This window comes from Nicotiana sylvestris, chromosome 2 (assembly GCF_000393655.2).
Source record: "Nicotiana sylvestris chromosome 2, ASM39365v2, whole genome shotgun sequence".
Classification (NCBI taxonomy): domain Eukaryota; kingdom Viridiplantae; phylum Streptophyta; class Magnoliopsida; order Solanales; family Solanaceae; genus Nicotiana; species Nicotiana sylvestris.
Window position 1 is genome coordinate 177,589,644 of NC_091058.1, and position 15,134 is coordinate 177,604,777.

The window sequence follows — 15,134 nt, forward strand, 5'->3', positions numbered from 1 at the left end:
TTAGCACAAATTACCCCTTAATAAAGCTCTAAGCACACTCACGGTGCTTGGCTCAAAAGCCCATGGACCCTCACATACATATATACATCCTTTTAGCACTATACGAGTGCCTAGCACAAGTACCGCACCAAGCAAATATATATCACCATGTGCCTGCGCCCACAGTTTATACATGACTCCGGAGGGGCGGTTCGTTGCCCAAGAGCTGATGAGATCTACGTTAACAATCAATATCGTTTATCCCAACATAAGGTCTGAAGCACCCGTCACCTCCTAATCAATACCACTTAGTCTAACATGGGGCTTGGAGCATGCGTCACCCTCATATCAATATCAAATCGTCTTTATAGACAAGATCAGTCATCGATCCGCTCAAGTCTCCATATGCCAACTTCTCACATAAATATAATTCAATATGCCAAATAGAATATACCACTGTAATACAATTCAGCTCAAACTCATGTCACGTACAAGGACACCAACAACATGTGAGATAACATATTAAAAGTGCATAAAGACAGAGATATAACATGCAGATATAATATCATGACTGAAAAGTATGACTACGACTAAGGCAAATAGCTCAACATAGCAAAAATAGCCATATCATGCCTCAACAATTAAGCAAATAGTCTAGACATGATTTCTAGCATGAATGACAGCTCAAGTAGCCATACAAATCGAGAAAACATGATATCAGAGAAGCTTGATATTAAAACATGGAATATAATAGCTTAAGATCTACCTGGATCATGAATAACTACGGTACACGCATACACGCTCGTCACCTCACATATACGACACCCCCAACACATGACAAATATCATCGCCAACGAGAAGAATAGCCTCAAATCAAGTTTAGACAAGATACTTACCTCATCCGGGATAGTTTTCAACCTTAAATCGTATCAAAACCTCAATCTAGCCCTCCTATCGTGCAAAACCATACCAAACGTCATCCAAAGAAGTCAACAATTCCTTAGGACATGATCCCAGTCCATAAAGCTTCGTTCTTTGAAGAGATTCTCAAAAGTCAATAATAGTCAACTCGGGCACTTGTGGCCAAAATCCGAAACCAATACCAAAATCCAATGACCCATCACCTCCCGAGTCCAAATATGTAATTAGTTTCCAAGACTGAGTTCAAATCAGTACTCAAATCCTCAAAGTACACTCTCTCAAAGTGTAGGCAAAACCCCCAAATTCTTCCTTAGATTAACCAATCAAATGCTAATCGAAGATAAAATCATGAAAAATAATCAAATTCGAGTTAAGAACATTTACCCAATCCAAGTGGGTGAAAATCACCTAAACAATCGCTCCAATCCGAGTTCCCAGTCTCAAAATATGGTAAAATGAAGCAAAACCTCGAATATAATATGCTGCCAGTGGTACTGCATCTGCGGCCAAAAGTGTCGCATCTGCGACATTGCATCTGCGTCAAAGTCCTCGCAAATGTACAATCCACTTAAATAGCTATCTAGTCACTTCTATCAATGAAACTCCACTCCTGCGGTGTGCTCCAAATGCATATCTGTGCATGCGCTCTTGTGCTCAAATTTTACATCTATAGTCCTCTAGACATAGCCCAAGCCTCACTTTTGTTGCCTTCCTCGCTTCTGCGGCTTCACAAAACAGCAACTCCAGCCACTTCTACGACCTCGCCTATCTAATTGTATGAACAAGTCCCTATACATTATCCAAACTTGTCGAAAGGCTCGAAATACCACAAATGACATCCAAATCAATATTCGAACTCTCTAATTCGAAATACCACAAATGACATCCAAATTATCCAATCTCTTAAGTTTATAAACTTCCATCTTCAAACCAAATGTCCAATTCAAGTCTAACCAATCCTGAATGAACCCGAACTTTGTACAAAAGTCCAAATGACGAAACAATGATCCGACCCGATATCCTTAAAATCAACTCCCGGTCAAACTTGTGAACTCTCTAATTCTTCAAATTGCCAACTCTCAACAAATAGTGTCAAAACCTTCTATGAACATCCAAATTCAAATCCGAACATATGCCCAAATGAACCTATTGAAACCATAAAATACTGATTCCTAGGTTATTTACTCAAAAGTCAAACCTTGATCAACTCTTCCAACTTAAAGATTCTGAATTGAGAAATACTCTTCCAAATCAACTCTTAATCCCTCGAAAGTCAAATCTACCATATACACGAGCCATAATTCATAACATGAAACTGCTTAAAGTATCAAACCCCCGAACATAGTTCTAAAGCTCAAAAGGACCGATTGGATCGTTACATTCTTCCCTACTTAAACTTATGTCCATCCTCTAACGTGCCTAAAGTTGTTCCAAATCTACCAAATCACTGTATAACTTATCATACACATGTCTGTGGGTGATCTCACGTCACCTCAAACCACATAAGGCTATTACATAATTCAAACTAAAGTTTCTTCCTTCAACCTTAGCTTATGAATACATAGGATCAAATTCTTACTTTCGGAGCTCCTTCTACGACCTGATTCTTGTACAAATACATTGTACCAATATCAACAAGCTGTGTCAAAGCATTAGTATACTCCCAAGATGCAACCACACGATATACTTCATAATTTATATGCCCACAACAATAACTTTCGACAACAATAGATGTTCATTACCAAACCTGGTGCCGGTAATATACATCATGGCACATAAAACCTTATTCCAAACCTCACAATGTTGAAAATGATGAAATAGACGTGTAGAAACTCATAAGCACCCATCAAATCAATAAGTCATAGAGTTCTCTCGCTCGAAAAGAACTATTACTAAATTCTGAGCTGATTGGTGACATTCTTCCTCCAAACATAGATTATATGAATCTGATTGCACTGATTCCATGTCCAATCACTTTGTCTCACCCAGTACGAGCTGCTCAACTGTCGGGCCACATCAAATATGTAACGACCCAGCCGGCCATTTTGAGAATTAACACCTCAATCCCCTAATAACTAATTTTTCCATATTTATTTATGCTATTATTAATTGCCAGGAAGACTCGTTTTGAGTTTCGAAGTATTTTGGGACACTTAGTCCCTAAATGAGAGCTTAAGCCTTAGAATTTGGACCATAGTCAGAACAGTGTGAAGACGGTTCTGGAATGTAATTCCATCGGTTTTGTTTGCTCCGTTGAGCGATTTTGGGCTTAGAGGAATGTCTGAATTATGTTTTGGAGGTCCGTAGCTCATTTAGGCTTGAAATGGCGAAAGTTGAATTTTTGGAGTTTCGGGCCGATAGTGAAATTTTTGATATCGTGGTTAGAATATGATACTGGAAGTTGGAATTGTCGGTATTGTTGAATATGACTTGTGTGCAAAATTTGGGGTCAATCGGACGTGGTTTGGTTGGTTTCGGCATCGGTTGTTGGATTTTGAAATTTCAAGTTCAATAAGTTTGGATTGGAATGTTATTCATAATTTTAGCGTAGTTTTGTGTGATTTAAGGGCTCGAATAAGTTTGTATGGTGTTTTAGGATTCATTGGTATCTTTGGTTGAGGTCCCAGGGCCCTCGGGTATGTTTTCGATGCTCAACGGGTCATTTTTGGACTTAGAAGGATAGCAGATTTTCTGGTTTTTCTGTTGCAGACAATTGTTCTTCGCGTTCGAGAAGGGGAGATCACATTTGCAAAGGCTGGCCAGTGGAAGTATCGCAAACACGAGGAGCTAAGCGTGTTCGCGAAAAGGAAAGGCGGAGCAGCTAGGGACCCTAGGAAGTTGCTCTACGCGTTCGCGAGTAAGGGGTCACGTTCGTGAAGGCCCATACAGCTGAAGCTACGCGTTCGCGACTGGACCTTCGCATTCGCGGAAGAGGAAATTTGGCCAGGAGGATTTTGTTCCTCGTGTTCGCGAAGAAGAACGTATCTAGGCAGAATTTAAATTCCAAAATCGAGAGTTTGAGTTCATAACTCAAAAATTTGATTGAAAGCTTGGTAGGAGGCAAAATTTGGAGAGATTTTCGGAGGAATTTTGAGGGTAATGATTCCTGACTCCTTTTTGATTATATCCCATCAATCTAAACATGAATTCATCATCTAATTTCGGATTTGGGGTGAAAATTAGGGAAAAATTTGAGAAAAGTTCTTAGGCCTAATTTTGGGATTTTGATCGAGATTTTTGTATCTGATTTGAGATTTGGTATGGGTAGAATCGTTAGTGAATGTGTGTTCATAATTTGTGAGTTTTACCCTATTCCAAGACATGGGCTCGGGGAGGATTTTTGGGCATTTTTCTATTTTCTTGCCTTAGCTTCGATTTCACTAGCTAAATTAGTTGTTTGTGGTTGTATTTACGTTATGATATTGATTTGATTAGATTTGGGCCACTCGGAGTTGGATACTCGTAGCAAAAGCATGATACCAGATTGATTTTGAGATGGTTCGAGGTAAGTGGCTTGCCTAATCTTGTGGGGGGGAACTTCCCTTAGGATTTTGGTATTGTTGTTATATGAATGCTGTGTACGTGAGGTGACGAGTGCGTACATGTGCTAATTGTTGAAAAACCCCATTTTTTTAAGTAAATATCTATGTTTTCTTTTAACTGAGTAACACTAGTATATGAAGCCCCCTATTTAGCTTAGGAAAGCATGCTTATGTGACTTAACTGTCCTACCTGCTTTAACTGCTTACTTGGATTTTGTGTAGCATGTTTAGAGTAGAAATTTCCTATTTTCGTGACACGAACTTGAATAGAATTGTAGGATTCTTTCTTGAGACTGTTGTGTATTTACTTTGGGACTACAGATAGGTATTCCGGGAGATCCCCCTGCATGTTTACTTTGGACTACGGATCGGTATTCTGGGAGATCTCCTTGCATATTTATTAATGGGAATACGAATAAGTATTCGGGAGATCCCCCTGTACTGCATATTTATTTTTGGACTAGGGGATGATATCCTGGGAGATCTTCTGCACATTTACGTTTGGGACTACATGACGATATCCTAGGAGATCCCCGGTTGCTATCTCTGTTTATTGAGTTATTTCTTTCTATGATTTCACCTTTATTAACTATTAGCATTTAATTATACTGTCTCATTTCACATTATTTACCTTGTTATATATATAACCAGTAGGGCCCCGACCTGATCTCGTCACTACTCGACCGAGGTTAGGCTTTGCACTTACTGGGTACCGTTGTGGTGTACTTATGCCCTTTCCTGCACATGTTTTTCGTGTGTAGATCCAGGTTCTACTTCTCATCCATACTTCCAGTAAGGTGAGACGATCCAGAGATTTCGAGGTACATCTACCGCGTCCACATACCTAGATGTCCCTCTCTATTCCACCTTTAGTTACAGACTTCCTGTATTTTTCTTCGTTGTTAGATTTTCTGGAGATTAGATACACTATGTTCTTCTGTAGCTTGTGATTTCATGAGATTCTGGGTTTTCAGAGTGTTAGTGTTGGTCGAGAGTGTTCTTATTGTATATACCGAGTGGCATTTTAAACACTTTATCTATATATATGCATGTTAGATGGTTAGTTTGTACTTCTAAATTCCTTTTTCTGCATTTTGTTAGGCTTACCTAGTCGTAGGGACTAGGTGTCATCACGATAGTTCACGGGGGGAGAACATGGGTCGTGAGAAGTTTGTATCTGAGCTATAGGTTCATAGGAGTCATGAATCACAAGTCGATTTATTAGAGTCTCGCGGATCGGTACGGAGACGTTTGCACTTATCTTCTAGAGGCTATGTAGCTGTTAGGAAAATTCCACTTCATTTGATTTCCTTATCGTGCGAGATTTTTTATATCAAAACTCTATACCTCTGTCTTCTATTCTATCCCAAATGGTGAGGACACATGCTACTGGAGATGACCAGGCACCCGCGCCCCCTACTAGAGTCGCTAGAGGTCAGGGTCGGGGTAGAGGCCGACGACGCGCGCGCAGTGCATCCGGAGCACCTGGGGGAGCTGCTATAGAGGAGCCACCATAGCTCCAGCAGAAGTCCAGGCACCTGATATGCCTACTGCTACTACTCTATTTCTCCAGGAGACCCTTTCACAGTTTATGAGCAGGTACACCACTTTAACTCAAGCAGGGTTGATTCCCCTTGCTGCAGCCACATCCCAGGCTAGAGGAGGAGCACAGACTCTCGCTGCCCGCACTCTAGAGCAGCGGGTCTAGGTTGATCAATCCTAGAGGTTATACTTGTACCGCCTGTAGCCCTAGTTCAGCCCGAGGATGGGGCAGCAACTTCGGAGGATGAGCAACGGAGGCTTGAGAGGTTCAAGAAATACAAGCCTCCTACATTCAGCGGTCTAGCATCAGAGGATGCTCTGGGATTTTTGGAGGAGTGCTACTGTATCCTCCACACTATGGGTATATCGGGATCGAGTGGGGTTTGTTTCACTGTTTTCCAGCTTCGAGGAGTAGCCTATCAGTGATGGCTTACTTTTGATTGGACAGTCCTGCTAAGGTAGCTTCCCTCACATGGACCCAATTTTTAGATATGTTCTTGGGGGAGTATGTTCCTTAGAGCCTCAGGGACGCATGGCACACAGAGTTTGAGCATCTGCGCTAGGGTACTATGACTATTTCGGAGTATGTTGTCCGTTTTACTGACTTGGCTAGGTATGCACCGGCCTTGGTTTCTACAGTTCGTGAGAGAGTTCGCTGGTTTATTGAGGGGCTCATTCCCAACATCAGGTCTAGCATGGTCCGGGAGTTGGAGATGGATATTTCTTATCAGTAGGTGGTGAGCATTGCTGTCACGACCCCGGTTCTCCCTCCGTGAACCATCATGACGGCACCTAGTCTCTACGACTAGGTAAGCCTAAAAATGCAGAAGATAAACCAAATTTGCAGAAAGAAAGAAAAACAATTTTAAAGAAAAATAGTGTAATAAAATAGCATTTGAAAGTGCCACTCGGCATACACAGTACCAACTCTCACAAAGTAATACAGTTTTCCTAAAACCCAGAAACCCATGAATCACAAGCTATGAATATAATAAAAATGCTCTAACTCCGGAATGCCTACATCAACAGAAGAAAATAGAAGGGCTATCACTACAAGATAGAATGGAAAGGGACTCCTCGATCTGCAGACACGACAGATATACCTCGAAGTGTCTAGAGCAGTCGCCTCGCCTCAAGGGTGATAGGACTAAGTCAAAGTACCTGGATCTGCACATGAAAAACATGCACAGAAAGGGCATGAGTACACCACAATGGTACTCAGTAAGTGCCAAGCCTAACATCGGTCGGGTAGTGACGAGGAAGGTCAGGGCCCTACTGAGATAAAATAAAAATATAAGATATGACAGTACAAGACAATCAGTACAGTCGAAAACTAACCCTAAGAATTTAAGCTCAATTTCGTACCAAGTAAACAGGTAATTCTAACCTAACATGTTTCACGTAATACAATTAAGGCGGAATAAGCTAGTAAGCAATTAAGTCAATTAAACATGCTCTTTCTAGGCTAACAACATGCTTAAATTGCAAGTAGTATAAGACATGAAAAAGGAACACAATTAAAATTACTTAAAGAAAATAGGATTTTCAACAATTAGCTCAAGTACGCACTCGTCACCTCATGTACAAGGCATTTCAATTATCAAATATACCAAATCCTAAGGGGAAGGTCCCCCACACAAGGTTAGACAAGCCACTCTCGAACCAGCTCAAATCAATTCGAAACCACGCTCTTGCCACGAGTACTCGAATCCAAATGGCCCAAATCTATTCAATTCAATTGCATAATTTAAATAACACTTCAAGTAACTGATTCTACAAAGAAATTCTAAGCTATTACGCAAAATTAGGCAAATTACCAAAATGCCCTTTGGGCCCACGTCTCGGAATCAGGTAAAATTTATATTTCCAGAATCCTCACAATCTCACAAGTTCATTCATACCAAAAGTAGCAACATCGTACCTCAAATGGTCCTTCAAATCATCACTTAAAGGTCTCTAATTAGTCAAGCCCTAACCCCCAAATTACCACTGATTTTCCTTAATTTGTTTCATGCTTATAATGATAAAAAATCACTCCAATAATGAGTTTAGGGACCAAAGACCTTACCCCAATGAACTCCTCTGAAAAATCCCTCTTGAAAAATGCTACCCAAGCTTCTTCCTATTTGAAAAGAGGTGAAAATAACTAAATTTTGTGAAGGCAAGTATTTATATGTTTCTACCCAGTTAATCCGCTTTAGCGGCCCTGGAACCGCATTTGAGGTCCCTCTTCTGTGAGGACATGGTTGCATCTGCGACCTTTCTCTTAAAGACCAGCTTCTGCACCTGCGATTAACCATTCGTAGATGCGGTACCGCTTCTACGGTAAGTCTCCCGCATCTGCGGACCCTACTGATCCTCTCCAATTCCACTTATACAATTTCTCCGCCGCATCCACGGCTCCGCACCTGCGGGACCCAACCTTAGGTGCGGTTATGACAGATATCAACAGCATCAGTTGCTTCAAAATACTTCCAATTCTTGCAAAAACCATCTGAAATCATCCCGAGGCCCCTGTGACCTCAATCAAAAGCATAAACAAGTCCAATACCACTGTCCAAACTTATACCAATCTTTAAAACACCTAAAACAACATCGAAATGACGAATCAATCACAGATTCAAGCCTAAGAACTTCAAAACTCTAAAAATACGCTTTTGATCAAAAAGTCTATCAAACCTCGTCTGAATGACCTGAAATTTTACACACACGTCACATTCAACACTATGGAGCCACTCCAACTTCTGGAATTCCATTCCGACCCTCAGATCAAAATCTCACTATCGAACCGGAAATTTCAAAATTCGATCTTTCGGCATTTCTAGCCTAAATTAGCTACGGACCTCCAAAATACCATCCGATCACGCCCCTAAGCCCAAAATCACCCAACGGAGCTAAGAAACCATCAAGATTCCATTTCGAGGTTGTCTTCACACTGTTCCGACTACGGTCAACTCTCCAACACTTAAGCTATCATTTAGGGACTAAGTGTCCCAAAACTCTCCGAAACTCAAAATCGAACATCCCGACAAATCAAAATAGTAGAAACAAACACGGGGAAAGAAGTAATAAGGGATGGGACCTTAATTCTTAAGACGACCGGCCGGGTCATCACAATTGCCAGGAGAGTAGATGGCATGCTTGCTCGGGAAAGAGAGGAGAGAGAGGCCAAGAGGTATCGAGAGTCAGGCCCTTATTCTGGTACCCGTGCTCCAGATGCAGTTTGTCATGGTAGGAGTTATATGAGTCGCCTCATTCATTCAACTCTTCCAGTAGCCAGTGGTATTACATCTCCCTCGAACCTTAGGAGCATCATTATGTACCTCCAACATCTAGTGCGCCTCCTACATGGGGTGCTTTAAGTGGTTAGTCCAGCAGACCTAGCCCAAGCCAGTCTCAGCCGCCACGCCTTCCCAGAGCATGTATTGAGTGTGGCAACACATGACATATGGTAAGGGATTGTCCCAGACTTCTCAGCCACAGCATGCTCCGTAGAGTTCCCAGGCTATGATCACAGCCACAGTTGCTACCCCACCTGCTCAGCCAGTTAGAGGTAGAGGTTAGGGAGGTAGAGGTCGTCGTATAGGGGAGGTCATGCCAGATACTATGCCCTTCCTGCCCGTACTAAGGCTGTTGCCTCTAATTCTATCATCACAGGTATTGTTCCGATGTGTCATAGAGATGCATCGGTTCTATTCGATCCAGGCTCCACTTATTCTTATGTGTCCTCTTATTTTTCCCCGCATTTGGGCATATCTTGTGATTTGTTAAGTTCCCCTATTTATGTTTCTACTCCTGTGGGAGATTCTATTGTTATAGACCACGTTTATCGGTCATTTTTTATTACTCTTAGTGGTTTTGAGACCACAATAAATTTTGGTAGATTTTGATGTTATCTTGGGCATGGACTAGTTGACACCCCATTATGATACTCTTGATTGTCATGCTAAAACTGTGATACTGGCTATGCCAAGTGTATCGCGAGTAGAGTGGAGGGGTACTTTAGATCACACTACCAGTAGAGTTATTTCGTTTATTAAGGCTCAGCGAATGGTTGAGAAGGGGTGTGACGTGTTCTAGCCTATGTGAGAGATGTCAGTACTGATACCCCTATAGTTGATTTAATCCTAATAGTGAGGGATTTTCCTAATGTGTTTCCAATTGATATTCCGGGTATACCACCCGACAGAGATATTGATTTCGGTATTGATTTGTTGCCGAGCACTCAACCCATTTCTATTCCTCCTTATCGTATGGCTCCTCCTGAGTTGAAGGAGTTGAAGGATCAGTTACAGGAATTACTTGATAAGGGCATTATTCGGCCTAGTGTGCCACCTTGGGGTGCTCCTGTCTTGTTTGTGAGGAAAAAGGATGATTTTATGTGTATGTGCATTGATTATCACTAGTTGAACAAAGTTACAGTGAAGAACCAGTATCCTTTGCCTCGTATTAATGATCTGTTTGACCAGTTACAGGGTGCTCGAGTGCTTTCTAAAATTGACTTGTGTTCAGGTTATCATTAGTTGATGATTCGGGAGTCAGATATCACGAAGACTGCTTTCAGGACTCGGCATGGTCATTATGAGTTCCTTGTTATGTCATTTGAGCTGACCAATGCCCCAACAATATTTATACATTTGATGCATAGTGCATTCCGGCCCTATCTTGACTCATTCATCATTGTCTTTATTGATGACATTCTGGTATACTCCCGAAGTTGGGAAGATCATGAGCAGCACCTGGGGATAATGCTTCAGACTTTGAGAGAAAAGAAATTATATGCAAGGTTCTCGAAATGTGAGTTGTGGTTGGATTCCGTGACATTCTTGGGTCATGTGGTATCGAGTGAAGGGATCAAGATGGATTTGAAGAAAGTGGAAGCAGTGCAGAGTTGGCCGAGACCATCATCAGCTACAGAAATCCATAGTTTTCTTGGCTTGACGGGTTACTACCGTTAATTTATTAAGGGATTTTCATCTATTGCAACACCTATGACCAGGCTGACCTAGAAGGGTGCTCCGTTCAGGTGGATGGAACAGCGTGAGGAGAGCTCTCAAAAGCTCAAGACAACTTTTACTACAGCCCCAGTATTGATATTGCATACAGGTTCGGGGTCTTATACTGTCTATTGTGATGCCTTGAGGATTGGCCTTGGAGTGATATTGATGTATCATGGTAGGGTGATTGCCAACGCATCCCAACAGATAAAAGTACATGAGAATAATTATCATGCCCATGATCTCGAGTTAGCTACTATTGTTCATGCCTTGAAGATCTGGCATCATTATTTGTTAGGTGTTCCTTGTGAGATCTACATGGATCACCAGAGTTTGCAGCATCTATTCAAGCAGAAGGACCTTAATTTGCATTATAGGAGGTGGTTAGAGCTTCTTAAGGATAATGACATCACCTTAGTTTGCATCAGAGGAGGTGGTTAGAGCTGCTTAAGGATTATAACATCACTATATTGTACCACCCGGGAAAGGCCAATGTGGTGGCCGATGCTTTGAGTCACTGGGAAAAGAGTTTGGGGAGTTTGGCTTATCTACCAGCTGTATAGAGGCCCATGGCAATTGATGTTCAGGCCCTAGCTAGCCAGTTTGTGAGGTTGGGTATTTCGCAGCCTAGTCGGGTTCTAGCTTGTGTGGTTTCTCGGCCTTCCTTATTTGATCGTATCAAAGAGGGTCAGTATGATGATACTCATTTTCTTTCCCTTAAGGACAAGGTTCTACATGGTGATGCTAGAGATGTGACCATTGGTAATGACAGGGTATTGAGGATGTAGGGTCGGATATGTGTACCCAATATTGATGGGCTTTGGGAGTTTATTCTAGAGGAGGTCCATAGTTCACGGTATTTTATCAACCAGGGTACCGCGAAGATGTATTAGGATTTGAGGTGGCACTATTTTTGGAGGGGAATGAAGAAAGATATGGTTGGGTTTGTAGCTCGGTGCCTCAATTGTCAGCAGGTAAAGTATGAGCACCATTGACCGGGTAGCTTGCTTTAGCAGATAGAGATTTCGGAGTGGAAGTGGGAGAGGATCACCACGGACTTCGGAGTTGGACTCCCACGGACTTTGAGAAAGTTCGATGCCATTTGGGTGATTGTGGATCGTCTGACCAAGCCCGCACACTTTATTCCTGTGTGTACTACCTATTCTTTGAAGCGGTTGGTGGAGATTTATATCCGGCAGATTGTTCGTCTGCATGGTATTCTAGTTTTTGTCATTTCAGAGAAAGGTACTCAGTTTACATCACGGTTCTGGAGGGCCGTACAACATGATTTGGGTACTCGAGTGGAGTTGAGCACAACATTTCACCCCCAGACGGACGGATAGTCCAAGCACACTATTCAGATTCTTAAGGATATGCTACGTGCATGTGTGATGGAGTTTGGAGGTTCTTAGTATCAGTTCTTGCCACTGGCAGAGTTTGCCTACAGCAACAGTTATCAGTCTAACATTCAGATGGCACCATATGAGGTTATGTATAGTATGCGGTGTAGCTCCCCGGTGGGTTGGTTTGAGCCGGGCGAGGCTAGATTATTAGGCACTGACTTGGTTCAAGATTCTTTGGAGAAGGTTAAGGTGATTCGGGATAGACTTCGAACAGCCTAGTCCAGACAGAAGAGTTATGCAGACCGGAAGGTTCGGGATATTTCACTTATGGTTGGAGAGCGGGTCTTGCTTCGGATTTTGCCTATGAAGGTCATTATGAGATTTGGGAAGAAGGGGAAATTGAGTCCGAGGTTTATTGGTCCTTATTGAGGTATTGCGACGTGTTGGGGAGGTTGCTTATGAGCTTGCCTTACCTCCCAGTTTGGAAGGAGTTCATCTGGTATTTCATGTTTCGATGCTCCGGAGGTATCACGGTGATATGTCGCACGTGTTGGATTTCAGTTCAGTCTAGCTGGACAAGGATCCATCTTATGTTGAAGAGCCACTGACTATATTAGACAGGCAAATTCGAAAGTTGAGGTCAAAGAGTATTGCATCAATAAAGTTTCAATGGTGGGGTCAGCCGGTCGAGGAGGCGACTTAGGAGACCGAGCAGGATATGCGCAGCCATCACCCTCATCTTTTCACCATTTCAGGTATGTCTCTATGCTCGTTTGAGAACGAACGAATATTTTAAGAGGGGGATGATGTAACGACCTTGCCGGTTGTTTTGAGAATTAATGCCCGATCCCCTAATAATTGTTTTCCCCGTGTTTATTTCTGCTATTGTGAATTTCCAGGAAGACTCGTTTTGAATTTTGGAGTGTTTTGGGAAACTTAGTCCCTAAATGAGAGCTTAAGCCTTAAAATTTGAACCGTAGTCGGAACAGTATGAAGACAGCTCCAAAATGGAATTATGTTGGTTCTGTTAGCTCCGTTGAGTGATTTTGGGCTTAAGGGCATATCCGGATTTTGTTTTGGAGGTCCGTAGCTCATTTAGGCTTGAAATGGCGAAAGTTGAATTTTTGAGTTTCAGGCCGGTAGTGGAATTTTTGACATCAGGGTCGGAATCCAATTCTAGAAGTTGGAATAGGTACGTAGTGTTGATTATGACTTGTGTGCAAAATTTGGGGTCAATCGGACGTGGTTTGGATGGTTTCGTCATCGGTTGAAGGATTTTGAAATTTTAAGTTCATTATGTTTGGATTGGAGGGTGATTCGTGATTTTAACATTTTTTGGTGTGATTTGAGGGCTCGACTAAGTTCGTATGGTGTTTTATGATTTGTTGGTAAGTTTGGTTGAGGTCCCGGGGGCCTCGAGTGTGTTTCGGATGCTCAACGGGTCATTTTTGGACTTAGAAGGATAACCGATTTTCTGGTTTTTCTATTGCAAAAAATTGTTCCTCACGTTCGTGAAGGGTAGATTGCGTTCGCGAAGGTTGTCCAGTAGAAGAATTGCGAAAGCGAGGAGCTGAGCGCGTTCACGAAGAGGAAAGGAGGAGCAGTTGCGGACCCTAGGAAGTTGCTCTACGCGTTCGCAAAAGTCCTGGCAGCTGAAGCTATGCATTCGTGAGTGGACCCTGGCATTCGCGAAAGAGGAAATTTGGCTAGGAGGATTTTTTCATCGCGTTTGCGAAGAAGAACGCATGTGGACAGAATTTAAATTCCAAAATCGTGTGTTTGAGTTCATAACTCAAAAATTGGATTGAGAGCTCGGTAGGAGGTGAAATTTGGAGAGATTTTCATAGGAAGTTTATGGATAATGATTCCTAACTCGTTTTGATTATATACCATTAGACTAAACATGAATGCATCATCTAATTTCGGATTTGGGATGAAAAATTTGGGAAAATTGAGAAAAGTTCTTACGCCTAATTTTGGGATTTTGATCGAGATTTTGGTATCGGATTTGAGTGAATTAGGTATGAGTAGACTCTTGAGTGAATGGCTGCTCATAATTTGTGAGATTTACCCGATTCCGAGACATGGGCTCGAGGAGAATTTTTGGGCATTTTTCTTTTTTTTTGCCTTAGCTTCGATTTCATTAGCTAAATTAGTTGTTTGTAGTTGTATTTACGTTATGATATTGATTTGATTATATTTGGGCCACTCGAAGTTCGATACTCGTGGCAAGAGCGTGATATTAGATTGATTTTGAGCTGGTTTGAGGTAAGTGGCTTGCTTAATCTTGTGTGAGGGAACTTCCCTTAGGATTTTGGTAATGTTGTTATATGAATCCTGGGTACATGAGGTGACGAGTGCGTATATGTACTAATTGTTGAAAAATCCCATTTTCATTAAGTAAATTTCTATGTTTTCTAATAACTGAGCAACGCTAGTATATGAAGCCTCCTGTTTAGCTTAGAAAAGCATGCTTATGTGACTTAACTATCTTACCTGCTTTAACTGCTTTCTTGGATTTTGTGTAGCATGTTTAGAGTAGAAATTTCCTATTTTCCTGATACGAACTTGAATATAATTGTAGGATTCTTCCTTGAGACTGTTGTGTAATTACTTTGGGACTACGAATCAGTATTCCGGGAGATCCCCCTGCACATTTATAATTGGGACTAAGGATCGGTATTCTGGGAGATCCCCCTATACTGGATATTTACTTTTGGACTATGGGATGATATCCCTGGAGCTCCTCTGCACATTTACGTTTGGGACTACGGGACGATATCCTGGGAGATCCCCGGTTGCTATCTCTG